The 6,000-nt window shown below is 59.0% G+C and overlaps 1 protein-coding gene and 2 non-coding genes across 16 annotated transcripts in view; 1 reads left to right on the forward strand and 2 right to left on the reverse strand.

Annotated features, from left to right (window-relative positions):
• Positions 1–2,479, reverse strand: part of DPP9 (dipeptidyl peptidase 9) — a 40,848-nt gene extending 38,369 nt beyond the window's left edge. For 8 of the 14 annotated variants that reach the window (XR_006199636.1, XM_042928040.1, XM_042928036.1 and 5 more), the window contains exons 1-2: positions 1,606–1,759; positions 567–620 (exon numbers count right to left, since the gene is read on the reverse strand). The gene's annotated coding sequence lies outside the window, so the exon portion shown is untranslated. Of the gene's footprint in view, positions 1–566; positions 621–731; positions 844–866; positions 1,549–1,605; positions 1,760–2,214 lie in introns of those variants that run through there. The other 6 variants (XM_042928038.1, XM_042928046.1, XM_042928037.1 and 3 more) reach the window with 6 other exon arrangements.
• On the forward strand, positions 2,046–2,117 carry TRNAG-UCC. Its single transcript has one exon. It is a non-coding gene; the product is annotated as a tRNA-Gly (tRNA).
• TRNAV-CAC lies at positions 2,312–2,384 on the reverse strand. The gene has a single exon. It is a non-coding gene; the product is annotated as a tRNA-Val (tRNA).
• Positions 2,480–6,000: the final 3,521 nt, after the last annotated feature.

The raw sequence follows: 6,000 nt of genomic DNA on the forward strand, positions 1-6,000 counted from the left end.
CGAGCCCCGGCCTCACTCTTAGTCCTGCGGTGAAAAGAGGGGTCGCTGTGGTCGGAGAGATGGGTTCAAATCCCGACTCTACAACGTTCGGTCTCTGTGACCTTGAGAGACCACTTGACCTCTCGGTTAAGTCAAACTAGGTTGAGTGTAACCTCTCGGTTACATCGTGCTTCAGTTTCCGCAGCTGTGAGACGGGGGCCACGGTACCTGCGTGGAGGGCTGCTGTGACAATGACGTGCTCAAATAAAACACCAGGTGCGACGGAACCTACGTCACAGCCAACACTGTCACCTAGACAAGTTACATGACCATCGGGCGGGGGGCGGGATTGCACCGACGCCCCCCTAAGAGCCAGGATCCCCACCAAAGGCTGACTGAGGGCCAGGCGCTGGGCTCCCGGTGGGGAGGATGCAGCCACGCCCCCCCCCCCCCAGCGGCCCCAGGGCAGTGACCCCGGAGTTGCAGAAAACCACTTCCTGCAGATGTCTATATCCTGGAGCACGCAAATGAATCCCGCCAGCCCACACGCCAGCCGCCACCGTCACCCCGCGGCCCCCACCACTGACCTTCTAAAGGGTCCAGAAAGCCTCCATTCCAGCCGCAGGCGTGGGATACAGACCCTGATGGAACAAGCATGCCTTAGCGCAGCAGGTCAGCCTGGCCAAAACAGCCCGCTCTCCTTCCCCTCGAGAGTCCTGACCGCCCCCCCCCCCCAGCCCCATTCTCTCTACCTGGACAGAGCCTAGAGCCACCTCACCGCCCTGCAACGCCGCCTGCGTGCCCTGAACTGCACCGGGGAGGAAAGACCTCCCCCATCTGCCCCGATCCTCCCGGGAACCAGCCAGGGACTCGACCACAGTGCACACCTCCAGGGCTTCAGTCCAAGCTCCTGGAAAGCACGCTGGTCCTTGCCACTGAGGCAAGTGACTTCCTCCCGGTGGGGGGGTGGGGAGAACGACGGCGGCGGGGGAAAACGGAACCAGCGGGGCCCTTCTGACGGCTCGGCGGCAGCATGGATGGGGAAGTGTCAAGACCGGTCTACAGCCCGGTGGGAAGCAGGTGGGCGGCCGGACAGGGCCGGAAGGGAGGCTGAGAAGGGGCTGGAACCTGTGGGGGTGTGGATTAGGGGAAGCCAAGCGCCCGGGGAGGGGTGAGTGGGTGGGGGCAGGAAGCAGGTCCGGGAGGCGGCCTCTGCTCTCAGACGGGGAGCATGTGTTTGCATGGGGAGGGGAGCTCCAGGGCCAGCAGGGAAGGAGCGCCGTCGTGGGTGCGGCCGCTCCCGGAAGGGACCGGAGCCAGGTGGCTTGGGCAGCGACGGAACGAGAGGGGAGGCTGGGCCGAGCGAGGCTGAGGTGGCCCGGCCACCGGAGGAGGCAGAAGGGGAAGAAGGGCCGCGGAGGGCCCGGGGCGGAAGGGAAACCGAGGCGGGGGCCGCTAGAACCGGGAGTGCGGCCAAAGGCAGGGCCGGGGCGCGGGGAGGCCGGGGCGGAGGGCACCCGAGCGGCCGGCCAATGGCGCGTCCGGGGTCAGGGCTGAGGTGGGGCGGGTCAATGGCGGGCTCGGGGTCGCGGCCGAGGCGGGACGGGGCGCGCAGGCGCTGCTCACCGGGTTCGGGGGCAGGCGCGGAGCGGCGGCCGGGCTGCGAAGGGCGTCCCGGGGCCGGAGGCGCCTCACACTAGAGGCTCCATGCCCGGGACTGCGGCCCCGGAAGTGGCGGGCGCGGGGGACAGCGGCGGCGGCGGACACGGGGGAGCCGGTGGCTCGGGCCCCTTTGACCCGGAAGTTGAGCGGCCCAGGCGGCGGCCTACGATTGGCCGCCGCCCGGACGGTACCAAGGTGGCTGCGATCCCGGGGGGGGGGGGGGGGGGGGACGCGCCCGCACAGTCCCTGGCGGCCAGAGGCTTGGAATTTCCCTCGGCAGCATCTTCCGGCGCGGGGAGCTGGAGGGGACACTGGAGAGGGGCGCCCCTGTGCGGTTTGGTATCGCCCAGCCCGGCCGATGGGACTTCTACTAATGGCGCTCGGAGAAAGCGGTGCTTGCCGGAGCGTTGGTGGTATAGTGGTTAGCATAGCTGCCTTCCAAGCAGTTGACCCGGGTTCGATTCCCGGCCAACGCAGGCGACGGTGTTATTTTTCATCCCCCCCACCCCCCCCATAGCCTGTTGAAACGTCCTTTATAAGAAGAAAAAACTGCCGAATTAAAGTTTTTCGTACCTTGCAATGACTTTAAAAGCGACGGAAGAAATTTAAAAACCTCGTCCCGGTGACCCTGGAGTAGGGCTTACCCGCCGTTTTACGCTGAGAAAACGCGTGTTTCCGCCCGGGATCGAACCGGGGACCTTTCGCGTGTGAGGCGAACGTGATAACCGCTACACTACGGAAACCGGCGAGAGGCGGCTTTTCTGGGACGCCTATACAGCCTGCTTTTGCGGGGATCCCCGCGCTTCCGGCCCGCGCCCCGCCGGCTCGCTGCCGCGGACGCCGAAGGGAGGAGGGGCCGGGGAGGGGGGCGCGGTTGGGGGGGGCGGTTCTCGGAGGAGCGCGCTTCCCCCCCCCCCCCCCCCCCCCCCGCCCGAGTATCCTCAAGAAAATATTGAAACTTAACGTGTCTGACAATTCAATTCAAACCATTAAGAACTTGATGGTAATGTTACTCTCCTGCGCTTAACGGAAACAAACACATCGATACTTTCAACATCTGCTTCTGCGGGAAGATTAACCAAGGAACAGCATGTGAGACACCCGTTGACGGGACGCACGTCGTTCCTTATGCCCCAGAGCCCCCTGGGGCCCAGCAGACCACTGTCACGGCCATGTATCATGAAGACCTATACTCCTTTCCTACTGCTGCTGGGACAAAGTGCCACAGACGGCGGCAGAGTCTGCGGGCAGCCTGGCCAGACTCAGACATGGTTCCGTCCACCGCCTCCTCCACTGAGCTGGAGGCAGCTCCTTCCTTCCAGATGCTCACCCGGAACCTGGGAGCTGCCCTGGGCTCTTTTCTCCCCCACCCACGTCCAATCGCCCCGCACATCCGATTAGCGCTGCTTTCAAACGCGCCCCAAATCTGATCACTTCTTCCCCACCGGACGGCCATCACGCTGGTCCGCCCCATCGCCACAGTCCTGTACCTGTGCCCCTCTGCCCCCTGCCAAGCCTCCTGCTCTCCCCGCCCCCCCCCAGTCCGTCCTCCCCGCAGTGGCCACCAGAGGGTGCCCGTAAGCACCGAGTCAGGGCCCACCCTCCTCTCTCGGCAGCCCTCCAGGGCTCCCACCTCCCAGAGGCAGAAGCCCCATAATCCTCAAGGCCCCGCTTGACCTGTGGCAGTCCCCTCCCTGCCCTCCTGTCTAACCTTTCTCACGCTCCCTCACTCCGCTCCAGCCAAACAGGCCTCCTCGCTGCTTGCGCCTCCAACTGCCAGGCAGAGCCCTGCCCCAGGACCTTTGCACGGGCTGTGACCTCTGGTTTCTCCCAGGTATTTTTTTCCGGCTCCTTATCTCTCCTCCTGCGATTCTTGATTTCAATGTTACCTTCTCAGAGGAGGCCTCCCTGCGCTCCTCCCGCCTTGGCATCCACAAATTCAGTTTCCACCGTTGCACCGTGTTCTTTCAAAGGCTTATCAGTCTCTGAAACGATCCCATTTGTGGATTTGTTTTCTCGTCTCTCTTCGGTCTCCTCCCCTAGACTGCGGCCTCCTCCCCCAGTGCACAGTTTGCCTGTTTGCCTTCTGTTTCTTCAGTAACCGTTTCTTGAAATTACGGAGAGCTGGCCGGAGGAGAAAAGGCCTGGGCGCGGGAACGAAGCAATACAGGTGGGCTTCCTGGTGGAGGGGGAGTAGCTCAGAAAACATGTCTCCCTGTGAACCCCGTCAAGCCCTGAGAGCTCGTTCACCCGCCAAACGAAACAACAAAAACTCCCTTCAAAGGATTACTTGGGTCGTTCAAACGCACTCGGGGGCACTTGTTTGCCAGTGAGGTCCTGCCAGCGATCCTGGGGGGGGGGGGGGTCCACCATCTGAGAGAGGCGCCTTGGCTGAAAAGGACGATACCTCCGTCCCTCCAGCAGGTGTCAGCAGGAGCGCGACCACCGGGCGTCCTGCAGGGTCCCCGGCCTCCCCAACACCACCCCTCCCGCTGCCCACACCACCCTCCCTTCCAGCCCCGCTCTGAGCCCCAGACCTCAGCGTCTCAAAGTCAGACACTCCGCTCCCCCCAATATGCACCCCAGCACTTGCAAGAGTGTCCCTGTCCCCAAGCCGGCCGCCTCAGCAGATGGGATTGGTGGCCAATTGCTGGATTGTTCTAGCAGGTGGCTAGCCATTCTTGGAGTTGGAGGGAGGAAGCGGAAAGAGAAACGAGAGAAAGAAGGGAAGCGCACAGGGATTCAGTTATTTCCAGGCTGGGAAATACCTGTTGCAAAGGCTAGCTGCCTCGGATCCCTTGGGGTGTCAGAGAATAACACGCATGGAGTAGCGGAATACGTGCTGGGAAACATTCTAAGGAGATGTCGCACTTCATTTATTTAAAAAAATGTTTACAAATTTTTATTATTTACTTTTGGGACAGAGACAGAGCGCGAGCAGGGGAGGGGCAGAGAGAGAGAGGGAGACAGAATCCAAAGCAGGCTCCAGGCTTCTGAGCTGTCAGCACAGAGCCTGACGCGCGGCTCGAACTCACAAACCGTGAGATCATGACCTGAGCCAAGATCGGACGCTTAACCGACTGAGCCACCCAGGTGCCCCGGAAATGTCACTCTTTATTATTCATTTTTTTTTATTTTTCTGTCTTTTCCCGGTTCATTTTTATTTGGGGGTGGTCTTTTTTTTTTTTTTTTTACTTTTTTTTTTTTTTAATTTACATCCAAGTGAGTTAGCATATTGCGCAATAATGATTTCAGGAGTAGATCCCAGTGATTCGTCCCCTACATATGAGACACCCAGTGCTCATGCCAACAAGTGTCCTCCTCGATGCCCCTCATCCATGCAGCCCACCCCCCTGCCCACAACCCCTCCAGCAGCCCTCAGTTTGTTCTCCATATTTAAGAGTCTCTTATGTTTTGTCCTCCTCCCAGTTTTTATATTATTTTTTGTTTCCCTTCCCTGATGTTCATCTGTTTTGTACCTTAAAGTCCTCATATGAGTGAAGTCATATGATATTTTCCTCTGATTTCGCTTAGCATAATACCCTCCAGTTCCATCCACGTAGTTGCAAATGGCAAGATTGCATTCTTTTTGACTGCCGAGTAATACCCCATTGTGTATATAGACCACATTTTCTTTATCCATTCATCCGTCGATGGACATTTGGGCTCTTTCCGTACTTTGGCTATTGCTGATAGGGCTGCTATAAACACGGGGGTGCATGTGTCCCTTCGAAACAGCACCCCTGTGTCCCGTGGATAAATGCCTCTTAGTGCAATGGCTGGGTCGTAGGGTAGTTCTGTTTCTAATTTTTTGAGGAACCTCCATACTGTTTTCCAGAGTGGCTGCACCAGTTTGCATCCCCAGGAAATGTCACACTTTAAACTCACTTAGTCTACCCAATAATCCCATGATATGGGCACGATCAGCAGCAGCAGCCCCCTTTTAATGGTGAGGAAACCAAGGCACAGAGGGGTTAAGTAACTCGCCCAAGGTCACACAGCGTGTAGTAACGAGAGTTGAGATCTGAAGCCTGGTGGTCTGGCTCCAAAGTCCTTGGCACAAGACTAGGCTGCCTTCTCCACAGATGAAGTTCAAGGTAATCAACGTACCTAAAAAGAAAAGGAAAGAAAAGCCCATTGGCTCTGAACCAGCCATTAGAAGATCCGCCCTGGACCTTATCAGGGTCATGAGCATATTAAGACATAGTGGTCTGATGGGTTTTCAGGCCAAAGAACAGAAACAACCCAAATGTGCCCCCCACCCCAGTTTGGCAGTGGATGGAGAGGGCAAGGGGAGTGTGCTGATAGACAGAGGCCCCCTCTGAGGCATTTCTCAGGGCTCCTGGGTGGCTCAGTCGG

The sequence above is a fragment of the Panthera leo genome, chromosome A2, assembly GCF_018350215.1.
Source record: "Panthera leo isolate Ple1 chromosome A2, P.leo_Ple1_pat1.1, whole genome shotgun sequence".
NCBI lineage: Eukaryota > Metazoa > Chordata > Mammalia > Carnivora > Felidae > Panthera > Panthera leo.